Source organism: Schistocerca americana, chromosome 3 (assembly GCF_021461395.2).
Source record: "Schistocerca americana isolate TAMUIC-IGC-003095 chromosome 3, iqSchAmer2.1, whole genome shotgun sequence".
NCBI lineage: Eukaryota > Metazoa > Arthropoda > Insecta > Orthoptera > Acrididae > Schistocerca > Schistocerca americana.
Window position 1 is genome coordinate 540473451 of NC_060121.1, and position 17665 is coordinate 540491115.

Consider the following 17665-nt stretch of genomic DNA (forward strand, 5'->3'; position numbering starts at 1 on the left):
ACCAAAGTGTTACGGAGCTGATATATTGTCAAACATAATTACTACTACTTATGTGTCCCGTCAGGATAGCCGTGCGTGTTGAAACACCCGTTTCCGGGACGGAGAGGCGCTTGGGCCTAGATCTAATTCGCTCAGCGGGTTAAGGACAAGGCCCGGTACGCCGGCCAGCAAGGATGTGGTTTTCAGGCGGTTTCTCGCATCCCACTAGACGAATACCGGGCTGTTATCAACGACCCGCCTCAGATAAACGCTACACAAACATTTAGAAAACTACCTCACACTTGCACATTGATAAGAGTAGAGGTAAACATGTGGGATACACTGATTCCGTCCTGAGGAGGGAGGAAGGTTCAAATGGCTCTGAGCACTATGGGACTTAACTGCTGAGGTCATCAGTCCCCTAGAACTTAGAACTAATTAAACCCAACTAAGCTAAGGACATCACACACATCCATGCCCGAGGTGGGATTCGAAACTGCGACCGTAGCGGACACGCGGTTCCAGACTGAAGCGCCTTGAAACGCTCGGCCACAACGGCCGGCAGTGAGGAAGGATGAAGGGAGTTATCCAGGTGACTGATGGCCGTGTACTAGGGTGTGACACACAAATTTGTGTTAGTGATACTGCGTTGAACTGTGACTCTGCCGATCGTGCAGAACTCTCGTACAGTTTTCGAACCGTAGTACACCAGACAAAACAGTTATTTACCCATTCTACTGAAATCAGTAGATTGAACTTCTCAATAACAAATTACTTTATTTTCAGATTCACACACACAACGTATGACGTCTCTTGCGATGCTATTAAAAGAGACCTATGTCCACAGACTTCAGATAAGGGGCTGTCTAAAATTTACATCCAAGCTCGATGTTATCTTCTTCCGTATTATTCATTTGGGTTCGAGGCATCTTCTGTCCGGTGTATCCCTTAAAACTGTGGTTGACGGTGAGGTCTGTCTGCACTTGATCTGACGTCACAATATTGGCTGCCGCACTCCAACGCCGCTCGTAGCCCATCACATACCTCATACAGAAGGTGCACAAAATCATAGACAAATGTCTACAATACATAAATGATACTCGAGTTTGCAGAATAACATAAATGACATGAATCAGGACAAGAATAACGCTGTAACTCTACACGTCCACTCATTCATATTACCATCAGTGATCAGAAACTTTAGCGTGATACATTCGCACGTATTTAAGGTTTTAAAGTCTCAAAATTTCTGCACCCTTTCAATATGTTTAGTTTCCTCAAAAACCAAAATCAATAGCAGTAGCAGCAGCTCGTTATGTGACAAAATTACACAAATGCTGGCTTTAACGTGGAATTCGACGTGCTTATCCTGGTGACTCCTCACATAATTCAGAAACAAGGGATAGATTAAGGCCACACTGAAAATTTCCGTGGCACGTCAAGGATTAGATCCTGGTTTAGGCGCATTACCGCCAGATTCCACGAGTAGTTCAGCGATAAGCTAACATTTTAATTTACGGCTCGTTTTGTATTATCGTGAAATAGGGAAGATAGTGCCACAGACATGATACGTGAATTGGAGTGGCAATCATTAAGACAAAGGCGTTTTCGTTGCGACGGGATCTTCTCATGAAATTTCAGTCACCAGTTTTCTCCTCCGATTGCGAAAACATTCTGTTGCCACGCACCTACATAGCGAGAAATGATCATCACGATAAAATTAAGAGAAATCAGGGCTCGAAAGTGGAACGGTAGAGAGACAGCTTGATCGTGGTTCACTGAACCCTCTGCCAGGCACTTTGTTGTGAATAGCAGGTAATCACGTAGACGTACTTTCACACTTCGCACACAGAAACTCGCACACAGGAGTACATCACTTATACATTGTCTGCCACCAGATGACGTAAATGCATGAATGATATAGAGTAAAGTGCCCTATTTTCGGATGGTAGCCTAATTTCAGGTAGTTGGGATATTTGCTCCCTTGACAGCGCTGTCGACGTGGAAACTACCTGAAATCCTTGTGCTTCCGCTATTTTAGTGTCCTGCTAACTGCCAAGCACATCAGTCGCGTTTCATGCTAGCATTTGATTTTTTCTTAATATCTTACATTTGAACGTAATACGAGGGTTGTCCAGAAGTAATGCACCGCATTTTTTTTTTTCTCAACCGAAAACAATGCTACGAATGCCAAACGTTACGTGTGTATTATCTGAAGCCTTTGAGTGAGCGAGCCAAGTTCCCGTCACTTCCGACAGATAGCAGGACAGTTTCTAAATGGCGTCCGTAGGTTATGTACGGAGCATCTGCAGTCTCTGGAAGTACAGTTAGTCGCTGGGCACGGACGGTGAGGTCATTAGAAGGCGGTTCGGCGGGGCTCCACGATTTGCAGCAGTTTGGGAGACCGTCCACGGCTGTCACACCTGACAGGTTGTAGCGAGCTGATGTTGTCCTTCGCGTGGACAGATGCATTACTACTCGGCGGTTGGCACTGCATCTGTCAATCTGCAATGAAAGTGTGGATGCAATTATCCGCACTCTTGGATATTCAAAAGTGTGTAGAAGAGGGTCCCGCGGTGTCTAACGGCGGTTCACAAACCATACAGAAGGAACATTTGCTGCAACGTTTTGAAGCGGAGACGGAAGCTTTCTTGTCCCAGATTGTGACAGTTGATGAAACCTGGGTTCACCATTTGGAGCCCTAAACAAAACGACAGCCGACTGAATGGCACCATTCCCACTCCCTACAAAAGAAAAAATTCAAACTTCTTCCTCCGGTAAGGTCATGACCACCGTGTTCTGGATTTTTGAAGGTGTGATTCTCATTGGTGTGATGCCAAGAGGGGATTTCATTAATTTAGAAGCATATGTCAACACATTAACAAAACTCCAATCGGGCTTCTGGTGACTTCAAAAAATGGTTCATATGGCTCTAAGCACTATGGGACTTAACTTCTGAGATCATCAGTCCCCTAGAACTTAGAACTACTTAAGCCTAACTATCCTAAGGACATCACACACATCCATGCCCGAGGCAGGATTCGAACCTGCGGCCATAGCGGTCGCGCGGTTCCAGACTGTAGCGCCTAGAACCGCTCGGCCACCCCGGCCGGCCCGGCGACTTCGGTGCCACAGCAACCCATGAGATGTTTTGCTGCAACACGATAATGCTGAACCCCACGTAAGTCTGAGGACTGCTGAACATATCACAAAACAGGGTTGGACAGTGTTACCCTATCGACCATACTGCCCTGACCTAGCTCCTCGGAATTCCAGTTGTTTGGGCCATTAAAGGATGCCATTCGTGGAAGACATTTTTGAGATCGACGAGGAGGTGGTTCACATAGTGAAGCACTGGCTCTGCCACCAGGACAAGGACTGGTGCCGACAGAGCGTATATGCCCTTGTTTCACACTGGAGGAGGGCCATAGAGTGGGATGGAGATACATGGAAAAATAGAGTGTGTAGATAGACTTTAATTCTTCTGTGTGAGTAATTCCAATGATATTGAATAAAGAATTTTTGATCAATGTAAGTTGCATGGTATGTAGTCTGATATTTTAGTCATATTAATTAGTGATATATAATATTTAATGAAATTTTTGAGTAGCTTTTAAATGCAATAATTCATTACTTGTTTCGGTAGTTCAACCATGTTTCTAAAGTGTTATAGGTGCCTGATTTCGGATACTGCTGCGTTGCCAAGTTACGACCACTTGACAAATGCGCCCCTTCATAGATTTCGCTTTTTATTTCTTTTCAGAACATGGCTGGGATGGAAAGAAAGTTTTGGGAAGAGGAAAATACGAGGAAGGTAAGGGCAGCCATTACATAGAAATAAATGTGGTTCTTAAAGGTATAGGAAGTGTTTCAAGTGCCATAACCTACACTTCTAGATTAGGTAAACTTGGAAGAGGAACTGGGCTCTACGATAGAGAGGAAATGTGCTATAGGCTGAGCCTTCTGCTCAAGACAAGCTAAAGTGCAAGAAGGCAATTTTAGACAAATAGGAGAATCTTCAAAAAAGGGAAGACATCAAAGCTCCCAAAAGGCCAATCAGAAGAACACAAAGGTGGCTAAAACGAGCAACAGACACAGAAAGTCACATGTGAGTTATCATCTGCTGAGGATTCCGAAAGCTCTGTTTCCCTTGTCTCGACAGATCGTGAATACAGTGCAGATGAGGAACGCATGTTTTGTGCTGTCCCATTCTGGGAGGATAAATCTGGAGAAGATTGTTTAAGATGTTTGCGCTGGGTACAAGAACTGTGTTCTGGGACTGAGAAACGTGGTTGCAAGACGTTCAAATCTGAAAACTGCAAATGCAGCCTCAACTTAATTATAAATATATCATTATTGCAATCAAAGTGGAATATCTCAACATTACGTTTTGTACTTTTTGTAATAAAACAATATTCCTCTAAGTATTCAATCTTGAGTTTTTCTTACGGAATGGCCCTATCCGAAATTAAGAACCACACAACCCGAAACTGCGCACCCTTTTAATATACTCTCCAAAATGCACAAGTTTCTTTTACGTAAATTATGTAATGTAGTCTGTTGACTTTCGTTTTAAAGCGTTATATATGACCAAAATCTATTATGTTTTAGATTTCCTTAGGTATCTGAAAAGTGCTCTACCAACTGAGCTACCCAAGGATGACTCACGCCCCGTCCTCAAAGCTTTACTTCTGCCAGTATCTCGTCTCCTACCTTCCAAACTTTACAGAAGCTCTCCTGCGAACCTTGCAGAACTAGCACTCCTGAAAGAAAGGATATTGCGAAGACATGGCTTAGCCACAGCCTGGGGGATGTTTCCAGAATGAGATTTTCACTCTGCAGCGGAGTGTGCGCTGATATGAAACTTCATGGCAGATTAAAACTGTGTGCCGGACCGAGACCAAACTTGGGACATTTGCCTTTCGCGGGCAAGTGCTCTACCAACTGAGCCACCCAAGCACGACTCACGCCCCGTCCTCACAGCTTTACTTCTGCCAGTATCTCGTCTCCTACCTTCCAAAATTTACAGAAGACTAGCACTCCTGAAAGAAAGGATATTGCGGAGACATGTCCATAGATGTATTTTTTTCATCATTACTAACTTTACGACAGGAGCGGGTATACAATGTAAATGGCATATTACTATAAACATAACCAGGTCGAGATTGAGACTTTGCATCTATTCCACTATGCCAGGCCTTATAAGCGATGACATCTCGGTCGGCGAAGGATTCCAATCCGGGTAGAGAGGTGTTCTCACATCGGACGATAGCGAGGGTAAACCATCCACTTCCAGTGCTCCCAGTGGCAGCTTTAAGACTAAAATTAACTCGACATCCACGAAAAAAAAATCGGTCCATTCACTATCACACTTTGTGTAGTTCCATTTGTGCGAAGTTTATTTTGCAGGCTTATTATGTCTCTGCAATATCCTTTCTTTCAGGAGTGCTCCTACAGGAAAACGTCTGTGGAAGGTAGGAGACGAGGTACTGGCGGAAGTAAAATTGTGAGGGCGGGTCGTGAGTCGTGCTTGGGTAGCTCAGTTGGTAGAGCACTTGCCCGCGAATGGCAAAGGTCCCGAGTTCGAGTTTCGCTCCGGCACACAGTTTTAATCTGCCAGGAAGTTTCAAAATGAGCGCACTCTCCGCTGCAGAGTGAAAATTTCATTCTGAAATCACTGTTGTTACACTGCCACCATGAACAACAGAATTGAGACAGCTGCTGTGTACTAGAGCGCACGCTGTCCTGTCGGCATGGAGAATCATGCAGTCCTGCTACAATCCTAGAAGCATTTCCATGTCTAAAAAATGGCTCTGAGCACTATGGGACTTAACAGCTGTGGTCATCAGTCCCCTAGAACTTAGAACTACTTAAACCTAACTAACCTAAGGACATCACACACATCCATGTCCGAGGCAGGATTCGAACCTGCGACCGTAGCAGTCGCACGGTTCCGGACTGCGCGCCTAGAACCGCGAGACCACCGCGGCCGGCCATCCGCGTCTGCGATCACACCTAATTAACAAGCACTCTCTGGAGAAATGCACTGAGGTTCTCCCGCCAGGTCATAATTTTCAAGCTCCATTTATCAAATATTTTCAGAACTGCCTAAAGTCTTGTCGTGGTCAAGTGATCACGTACGTTGTCTTGTGTGTCAGTAATACTACCTTAGAATATAAGACTGCATCTTTAATGGTTTTGAGTATGTCATGTGTGGTTTTGTACTAACTTGAACAGTAGGCCGTGATTAGAAATTATTCTGTCCAAAAGATGGTTAGCTGGAAGATAGTGATTTTTTAAACAGTTGTTGGAATAATAATTCGGGACGTTACTGTTTTCGGTGAGACAAAGACTATTACTTTCTTTCAATGAAAATTTGTAATCTTGCATTAATTTCAATTACTAGAATAATATCATAGGATTTGTTTTAATTTTAATACGTGCTCTAGTCTTAAGGATGGTCTGGTCGATTCTTTCTACGTTTACTATCTTTGTGAAAGTTTATTTGGTATATCCAAAGGAACGTCATCCAAAACATAAAGGATTTTGATAATTAAGAAATCTTCGGGGCTGTCTGCCGTTAGTAAACATTTGTAGCAGTTCACCACAGACTGTTTTGAAGAATACAAGTAACATAAATATAAAGCTATTCTGGTACCAGCCTCACGCATACAGGTATAGTCATTCACTGTAATTTTGAAATAAATATGTTTAATTGTGAATATTTCTTAACTGAGTTTATTGCAGATATTTTTACTTTAGTAAGGATTGCTTTTTTTGAAGGTTGTGCGTGTGATTTTTTAAAAATTGTATGTCTTATGATCGTGTCTGTGTTGCACACTTGATCTGAAAAATTGTTAAATAAATGTTACTTGATGGGATTTTTTTGTAATTTTCACTGGTTCAGCTCAAAACCACTTCCCAACCAGCTCCTTGCCATTTCAGAACGGCGGGAGAAAATATTATACAGTGAAACTTTATGCGTTCGGAAGGTATGTGATGCTATTTCAGTTTTTACAATATTGAGTCAAATTTACAAAGAACTTCACAATATGAGACCACTTATTTATATGTTGTTGCGCTCAATCTGTCTTGGATGCATTCTCTGATTTGGTTGGGAAGTTTGTTATAAAGGCGCTGTAGCCTCTCCTGAGGCAATGTGACACAAATGTTGCAATGATATCATGAGTTCTAGCGTGGGATAGAGTTACATCCAAGCTGGACCCACACATGTATCAGGGATAGAAGTGGGAATCTTGATGGTCATGGGTGTGTCTCAACATCACGCAGATTGTTCACAGAGACACTTTCCATGTGTAGATGTGTATTATTCTGTTGGAAAATGACACCACCATCTTGTCACATGAGGATACAGAAAGTCTGCGACGTACCGTTGTGCCGTCTGATTTTCCTCAGTCACTATCAGCAGAGATCTTAAGTGACACCCCGTGGCTCTCCACACTATGAGGTCAGAAGTAACACCGCTGTGTCTCTCCAAATCAATGGAAGATAGGGATCTCTCCCCAGATCACTGTAATACTAGCCTACGATTATCACTTAGCGCATACAGAACAACGATTGATCGTTGACCACAATGAAATGCCATTCATCAGAAGTCCATGCTTGCCAATCGCGGCACCATTCCGGACACAGTGTGTTAATTGCAGCCTATGCATGTGTTGGTAACACGAGAGTCCAACTGCCCATAGTCTCAAACCAGTGCTGTGGTATAAGGGAGAGTTATAAGGAAGTCCAATACTTGTTCTCAGATTTCAGGCACACATGGGAAGTGGTTACAATGTGCTTGGTGAACGAATGGCTATCCTCCATTTTGATCATGAAATGTGGCCGACTGGAACCTTGATGAGTATGCCTTCCCTAACGCTCCTCAGCATTCAAGTACTGGGCCACTAGCACGTCCAAATGCCTCACAGATCTTATTATTTTATGAGTCACAGGTCAGCCAAAAGGAGACCAACAATTTGAGGCCCCTTTCAGTCTCTGATAAGTCTGTTTCACACGAGTATGCAGCATCTCCATGGCTTTATAAGTGGTTCATCGCCATCTCATGCTGTTCGTGCCCCTTACATACCCTACCAGGCCTCGTGACAAAACTGAACACGAACAGCGGTAAAGCAGTTTGGTGGGCATTCCTCTGACAAAGAGAACTGCAAGTGTACATGTATGAAATCACGTTAACATTCAACCGTCTTCTGAGTGCTTCACTGTGTTTGCCAGGTAGTGTATTAAGGCCTCTTCACTTTTGCATAAAAGAAGATTACAGGAATCACTTACCTGGGTATGTTGGTGACCTGGGTTTTTGCACAGTTGCGAGGACACGTAGAATACTTCATTTTTCGACTTCACACCAGCAAAGTGGCATTTGCACATAAGAGCATCTCTTAAGAATACGTTTATGCTGAAGCCTTGCGGCTGCACTTCGCTGCTCGCTGTTTGCAAATCACACCTCGTTGCTCACTGTTGGCATATTCCTCCCTGCTCGCCAAGAGCCTTGTCACATTTACACTGCAGTCCCGCTGCTCGCCAGGAGTAATTACCGTGCAGCTGTTCACACAGCTAGTAGAGTGCTAACAGAGTCAAATATGGCACTGCTGTACTGACTTGAAGCCGTCAATCACAGCCCAAATTTCAGACCATGCAGCGATGGACGCCGTGTGGAACAGGAACCAGCTTTATACCATCGCCTGGCAAGGATCGTAGTGAGGCCACGCCGGAGAGCAATGAGGTGGCAGCATGAACGCACTCTTTACAATGAGCTGCCTCAACGATGCATTGGCCTCAAAGGGTCTGCGGATGTCGCATTATTGTATCCAAGGTTACCTGATTTCTCAGTATGTGATTATTTTGGAGGAATTTGTGAAAAACCCCGTCCGTGGGTCATGGAAGGTAAATCGAAGACTGCGTTTTATTGCCAGAGCTCTTAGAAGATGCAATAAGCTTCTAAATGGACTGCGCACACTAAGCTTGCCTGTCCTTTGCTGGAGAACTTCTGTGCACTAGGTGATCCTTACCAGAATGGATTGACGGAGGATATCTAAAAATGGCGTGGATTCAAAGAAGTGCACCTCATTTTATATTATCCGAAATAAAGCAGAGAGTGCCACGGATATGATAAGCTAGTTATAGTGACAATCATTAAAACAAAGGCGTTTGTCGTTGCGGAAATAACTTTTCATTAAATTTCAATTTCCAACGTTATAGGTACCCGCCCACGTAGGGAGAAATGATCATTGCAATCAAATAAGAGAAATCAGAGCTCGCACGTAATTACAATTACTAACAATTTTAAATTGGAGCGGTGTGATCGAAGGTTATAGAACTGAATAATACATAAGTGTAAATGCTTTTTGTTAAGATACAGAGAAAAGACTAAGAAAGACGAAGAAAGAAATTATGATTCTAAAGAAAAATTCATTATAAATGACACAAATCTAAAGGTTCTCAGTTCGACTAAATACCTAAAAATTTAAGATTTAGTTTTTCCCGCGCCCTGTTAGAGAGTGCAGCGGTAGAGAAACTATGTGAAAGTGGTTCGACCAACCCTCTGCCAGGCACTTAACTGTGAATTGCAGTGCAATCACGTAGATGTACTCGTAGATGTTCCTTTCTTCGCCGATTATGTCGGAGAACCTGCTCATTCCTTATTTCAGCAGTCCACATAGTTTTTGACATTCTTGCGTAGCACCACGCCTCAAACGCTTCAATTCTCTTCTGTTCCGGTTTTCCTGCAGTCGATGAATCTCTACCATACAATGCTATGCTCCAAAGGTATATTCTCAGAAATTTCTTACACGGATTAAAGCCCATGTTTTATGGTAACAGACTTCTTTTGGCTAAGAACGCCTTCTTTGCCTCTGTGCTAGTCTGCTTTTTCGTTTCTACTACTTCTCATTGCTTCCGTTTTTTCTCAGTTTACTCCAAATCTATGTTCTGTAGTCATTAGACTGTTCTTTCCATTCAACAGATCCTGTAGTTCTTCTACACGTTAACTGAGGATAGAAATGTCATCGACGAATCTCATCACTGATATCCTTCATATTAAATTTTAATGCCACACTTGAACATGTCCTTTATTTCCGTCATTGCTTCTTCTCTGTATAGATTGAACAGTAGGGGCGAAAGACAACATCCCAGTCTTACATGCTTTTTAATCCGAGCACTTCCCCCCTGGTCTTCCAGTCTTAATATCCCTCTTGGTTGTTGTTGTACATATTGTGTATCGCCGTCGTTGCCTATAGCTTACTACTAATTTTCTCATAATTGCTAACATCTTGGACCATTTCACATCGCCGAACGCATTTTCCATGTCGATAAATCCTATGAATGTGTTTTGAATTTTCTTCAGTCTTGCATCCATTATAAAGTTCAACGTCAGGTCTGTCTCTCTGGTACCATTTACTTTCCTAAAACAAAACTGGTCGTTTTCTAACAGATCCTCAGTTTTCTTTTGAATATTTTTTCTATCACCAGCTTGGATGCATGAGCTGTTAAGCTGATTGTGCAGTACTTTTCACAAGTATCTGCTCTTACTATCTTCGGAATCTTAAAAGTCACGGAACTAGCAATGCAGCGGAAAAGTACAAAGAGATAACGATGAATTTGTTGGTACATTCTCCTCGCTGCCACTGGTGTGATCGAAGGTTATAGAACTGAATAATAGATAAGTGTAAATGCTTTTTGTTAAGATACAGAGAAAAGACGAAGAAAGACGAAGAAAGAAATTATGATTCTAAAGAAAAATTAAATCAATGAATTTTCGTTTATATGGAAACACTACTAAGAAAAAAAGAAATGAAAGTAACAGATCGATGGAAATATAAACTTTGGAGAACGAAATAACCAAATTGAGAGCAAACTTTACCGTAACCGTAAAATAATCCACATAGTATAATTCAAAAACATGTAGGCGATTTGAATGGAAGAATATGTCTTGGTAAGGTGCAAGTCCATTTCAGCCATAATAACAACAAATCTGCGGGGAATGTGAAAAAGCTAAGGCAAAGGCATTTACTCTCACTAGCCTTGAAATCATCATTCTTATTACTGTGTCATGACCATACATGTAAAGAAGCGTATAACAGATGTGGAAAACATGCTCACAAAGAACATTAATGTGATCGGTAATGCCGAGAAAGTGATATGTGAAAGAGAGCTGCAATGTAGAACAGAAAATCATATGCAAATTAACGCGCTGTCGACTGAGTGCATCTTGTCTCGTATTTACGAGTAAGTTCTTGCAGTTAAGTAGAGGAGAATATCAATTCGCTGACCGGTTTCTTGAATAATATAACGATATTATCAGTTACTCTTTTGCTCGTAGTGGTTAATTAGATCTCGTTAGCTCTGCTCCATCACCAGTTGAAAACTGTATCATTAATTCACGTCCACTAGTCCACCTGGCACATCATTACGATAATTACATTCTTACTTTGAGGGATGTACAACGGGTCACAAGGTCTGATGTAATTTCAGATTGAAAGCAGTGCGTAAGCAACCAACGTTACAACATACCATTAGTTTTATGTTCAACGATACGCTGTAATCTCGGAATCTGAGACAGGTGGAAACTGCTTATTAAATGAAACTACCTAGTTGATATTTTGGTGCACTAACTAAATATTTTCGAATTAGTACCATGTCTTTTCTTAGTGTATTCTAAAATCGTGTATATAACGACTTAGCTTTTAATTCTTTCTAATATCAGGGCTGTGCCACAAGCGTGAGTGCGAAATGTGGAGTCATGGCGCAACTTGAAGAAGTTTTAAGAATTTCATTTACAATTTTCTCGTTAGTATGAGTATTTACCAAGTTCGAGGAACCATATCAAAAGGAGAAGACCAACGAAAAATGTTTTGAGCGGCACCAAGACGATCACAGATATCAGAATAAACGCGATTCTCAAACTAAAAACAAATTACAAGGCGTTCGCTTTATAAGATGATGGTAGTCGTTTTTAATTTATTGACTTTCTGTAAATGATCTGTATCTACAAGGTGATTTTGCTGAATGAGGACAAACAACAGAAAACGATGGCTGTGAGGATAAAGAGCAAGGTCATACAGTCATGTGGCCGGAAATGCATTTCAGCGGTGGCACACCAACCTGGAGATTAAAATAAAAGATCTTTGACAGTGTACGCTACTGCTCAATAGTTCCATCACTCATGATAAAAAATATATACTTTACTTCAATGCACAAATAAATAGTACAAATTAAAGAGGCCAACAAAACAAATTTTTTATCTCTCTGTCATTAAGTACAATACTATATGGTTTAGATTTTGGCCTCTTGAAAATGTTCAAATGTGTGCGAATTCCCAAGGGACCAAGCTGTTGAGGTCATTGCTCTCTAGACTTACACACTACTTAAACTAACTTACACTAACTTATGCTAAGAAGAACACACATACCCAAACCCGAGAGAGGACTCGAACCTCCGGCGGGAGGTTCGTGACATGACGCGTCTAACCGTGCGGCCACTGCGCGCCACTTTGACCTCTTGAAAATACCCTTCAGAATAGCTGCACAGACTCTTGACATTCTGGAATAAGACCTTGCAGCGTCTCTGCAGATATTGCAGTCAAACACGTCTGTATATTACCCCATTAATTTTCGGCATTAGGTGATATCAGTTTTCTGACTCACCAGTTAAGTTACTCCCGTAAGGGTTCAGTGGCATTTACATCAGGTGACTGACTTGGCCAAGTGATATTATTCAGTTCATCACAGGTCTGATTTCTATTGACGTACCCTCTGCACAATTTAGAAGCATGTGTGGGATCATTGTTCTGCTGCAGAACAAACCCACGACTAATTAGTCCCATGCCAGATAGAACTGTATTGTTGATCAGTGACCTGTAGTATCCCTTCATTAAAGTTCCATCTAGATCACCTACTTTATCATCCGCAACATCTCCCACCACCATGACCGATCCTCGACCATGCTTCACCGTTGGCGTCATACACTTGATTCTTCATACGTTCTCCACGAAGTCGACGAGCAAATATTCGACTATGACTTCCAGATACGTCAAAATTAGATCTGTCCGTGAAATACACCTTCGTCCATTGCTGAGCGCTCCAGTATTTATGTTGCTGTGCCCATTACAATCACTCTACCTTATTTTATTTACGCAATAAAAGTTTTTTGGCCCCTATACACCCCTTTAAATTTGATCACGTAGACGATGTTACACTGGTGATGCAGAGATTCGAGCTGCTCGTATACTGTTTACTTCCCCTCGAATTTTAGGTGCAGTATTAGAGGTTGTAGAGAGTTTCAGGAAGAGCATAAAGGAACAATTGACAAGAATGGGGGAAAGAAATACAGTAGAAGAAGAATGGATAGCTTTGAGGGATGAAGTGATGAAGGCAGCAGAGGATCAAGTAGGTAAAAAGACGAGGGCTAATAGAAATCCTTGGGCGACAGAAGAAATACTGAATTTAATTGATGAAAGGAGAAAATATAAAAATGCAGTAAATGAAGCAGGCAAAAAGGAATACAAACGTCTCAAAAATGACTTCGACAGGAAGTGCAAACTGGCTAAGCAGGCATGGCTAGAGGACAAATGTAAGGATGTAGAGGCTTACCTCACTAGGGGTAAGATAGATACTGCCTACAGGAAAATTAAAGAGACCTTTGGAGAAAAGAGGACCATTTGTATGAATATCAAGGGCTCAGATGGAAACCCAATTATAAGCAAAGAAGGGAAAGCAGAAAGGTGGAAGGAGTATATAGAGGGACTATACAAGGGCGATGTTCTTGAGGACAATATTACGGAAATGGAAGAGGATGTAGAAGAAGATGCAATGGGAGATATGATACTGCGTGAAAAATTTGATAGAGCACTGAAAGACCTAAGTCGAAACAAGGCCCCGGGAGTAGACAACATTCCATTAGAACTACTGACAGCCTTGGGAGGGCCGGTCCTGACAAAACTCTACCATCTGGTGCGCAAAATGTATGAGACAGGTGAAATACCCTCAGACTTCAAGAAGAATATAATAATTCCAATCCCAAAGAAAGCAGGTGTTGACAGATGTGAAAATTACCGAACTATCAGTTTAATAAGTCACAGCTGCAAAATACTAACGCGAATTCTGTACAGACGAATGGAGAAACTGGTAGAAGCCGACCTGGGGGAAGATCAGTTTGGATTCCGTAGAAATATGGGAACACGTGAGGCAATACTGACCCTACGACTTATCTTAGAAGTTAGATTAAGAAAAGGCAAACCTACGTTTCTAGCATTTGTAGACTTGGAGAAAGCGTTTGACAATGTTGACTGGAATAATCTCATTCAAATTGTGAAGGTATCAAGGGTAAAATACAGGGAGCGAAAGGCTATTTACATTTTGTACAGAAACCAGGTGGCAGTTATAAGAGTTGAGGGACATGAAAGGGAAGCAGTGGTTGGGAAGGGAGTGAGACAGGGTTGTAGCCTCTCCCCAATGTTATTCAATCTGTATATTGAGCACGTAGCAAAGGAAACAAAAGAGAAGTTCGGAGTAGGTATTAAAATCCATGGAGAAGAAATAAAAACTTTAAGGTTCGCCGACGACATTGTAATTCTGTCAGAGACAGCAAAGGACTTGGAAGAGCAGTTTACGGAATGGACAGTGTCATGAAGGGAGGATATAAGATGAACATCAACAAAAGCAAGGAGGATAATGGAATGTAGTCGAATTAAGTCAGGCGATGCTGAGGGAATTAGATTAGGAAATGAGACAATTAAAGTAGTAAAGGAGTTTTGATATTTGGGGAGCAAAATAACTGATGATGGTCGAAGTAGAGAGGATATGAAATGTAGACTGGCAATCGCAAGGAAAGCGTTTCTGAAGAAGAGAAATCTGTTAACATCGAGTATAGATTTAAATGTCAGGAAGTCGTTTCTGAAAGTATTTGTATGGAGTGTAGCCATGTATGGAAGTGAAACGTGGACGATAAATAGTTTGGACAAGAAGGGAATAGAAGCCTTTGAAATGTGGTGCTACAGAAGAATGCTGAAGATTAGATGGGTAGATCACGTAACTAATGAGGAAGTATTGAATAGGATTGGGGAGAAGAGGAGTTTGTGGCACAACTTGACAAGAAGAAGGGATCGGTTGGTAGGACATGTTCTGAGGCATCAAGGGATCACCAATTTAGTATTGGAGGGCAGCGTGGAGGGTAAAAATCGTAGAGGGAGATCAAGAGATGAATACACTAAACAGATTCAGAAGGCTGCAGTACGTATTAGGAGATGAAGAAGCTTGCACAGGATAGAGTAGCATGGAGAGCTGCATCAAACCAGTCTCAGGACTGAAGACCACAACAACAACAATGAGTCCTCTGACGTTTACTCTGTATACGTATGGACTGATCTTCCCTGTATGATATTACTCGGGGTCTTCCAGATCGCGAAATACTTGAAATGGCATTAGTTTGCTTGAACTGCTGAAATGTGTTCACCACTGTAGATTGGTCGACACCAACTTTTGTTGCTGTTGTCTTACTAGAAGAGTCTTTCTGATGCAGAATTACAATTTCAGCACGTTTCTGAGTTCTACTCTTTTGGTTCTGTCCCATTACGAGATAATATGGTATCAGCCTGATGAGGTATACTAACACAGTGCTAAACGCACTTAATTTTATGTGCTTGACAAATATATAATTCTGTACGCCACGCTCTAAAACTAAATTAAAAAAATCAATGCAGCATGTCCACTGATAAGCCAAAACATTATGACCACGCCTACCTCGACGTTGGATGCCGCCTAGTGGCGTTGCACGCACGTGACGGGGTAGCAAAAGTATGTGCGTGGAGCAGACATGGACGGGGATCATCCTAAAGAAGTATAGGCTGCAAATGCGGAAATCCATTGAGATAAGCGAGTTTGACAAAAGGTAGATTATTATTACGCAGAGCCGGTGGACGAGTATCTCGAAAACGGCGAACCAGGTCGAATGTTCACGTGCTGCTATCGTGAGCATCTACGGAAAGAGGTAGAAGGACAGGGAAACCAACACTAGGCGTTAAATGGTTGAACGTCCACGACTATTCACAGAAGACGAGGTTCGGAGGCTTGTCTGCGCTGTAAAATAGAAAAGTGTTTCGGAGCACACCATTTACCGTACATTGTTGAATATGGAGCTCCCCAGAAGACCACCCCTCCGTGTTCACATACTGACCCAACGCCTTCGTCAGTTACAGTGGCAGTGGGCACGGGACCACCGGGATTAGTTCGTCGATCAATGGAAACGTGTCGGCTCTTCCGGTGAATCACATTTCTTGTACACAAGGTCGACGGTCGGCTCCACAAACGCTTTCATCGAGGTGAACGGCGGTTCGAAACGTGCTGCGCGCCACGGATGCTGGCTGGTGGGAGCAGTATTATGCCATGGGAGACATTCTCCTGCACCTGCATGGGATCAGCGACAGTAATCGAACACAGGCTGACAACTGCGAACCACATGTGTCATACTTGATGTCGTCCCCGACGGCGATGTCATCTTTCAGTAATATAATTGTCCGTGTCTCGGAGCCAGAATAGCGCTGCAATGGTTTGAGGAACATTATAGTGAACTCATGTTGATGTCCCGGCGACCAAATTCGCCTGGTGCAAATCCTATGGAACCCATCTGGGTTGCTATCGAGTGTCATTACCTCGTACGAAAATCGGCGGTCCGTTATTTACGCGAATTACATGAGCTACGCTTAGACATCTAATGCCACATACCTTTACAAGCATACCAACAAACTGTCGGATCCATGATACGCAGAGTCAGTAACGTGTTTCGTTCCAAAGACGTACGAACACGCTATTAAGCATGTGGTCATAATGTTTTGGCTCATCAGTGTATTTATTTTTCTCACAAACTTTAGACGTATCCACCACATATCTAAATACATATAGGAGGGGGTCGGAGGGTAAAGTAGCCAATAAAACTTGGAATTACGCTTTTCGCTATAGTTTATAAAGTTTGTTACACTTGTCTGCACCGGCCGCGGTGGCCGAGCGGTTCTAGGTGCTTCAGTCCGGAACCGCGTGACTGCTACGGTCGCAGGCTCGAATCCTGCCTCGGGCATGGATGTGTGTGATGTCCTTAGGTTAGTTAGGGGACTGATGACCTCAGAGCCATTTTATACACTTATCTGCGTTACTAAAAGTAAGTGTTGTCAAGTTGGTATCGTTATTTTAGTGGTGTTTTGTCTCGCAGATCCTCCTCCGAGTTTTGTGCCTAGTACTGCATGGCATTGAACGACTTGCTCCATCTCCCCTCCACGTCAAATGATAAATGAACTTTTTCTTTCACACTACGGCTTGTACTATTTGCATACCATTTAAATCTTCAACAAAGCAACTGAAAATATATAATTTGAAAGTAAAAAATAAATACGAGGGCCATTTCAACAGTCTTGCACACTGCGTGTGCGGGACTATTAGGTGCCGTGACTTAGGGACCGATGACCTCAGCAGTTTGGTCCCTTAGGAATTCACACACATAATAATATGAGCGCGCCAGACTTTCATATTTTCCACAACTGAAGGAACACTTCCGTGGAAAATGTTTTGATACAATTGACGACGCCTGCATTGCGGCGACCAAAGTAGTAAGACAGCTCAACAATGAAGATGCCGCATGTAAAATTCAGAAATTGCCAAGACGTTTGGAAGTTGTCGTA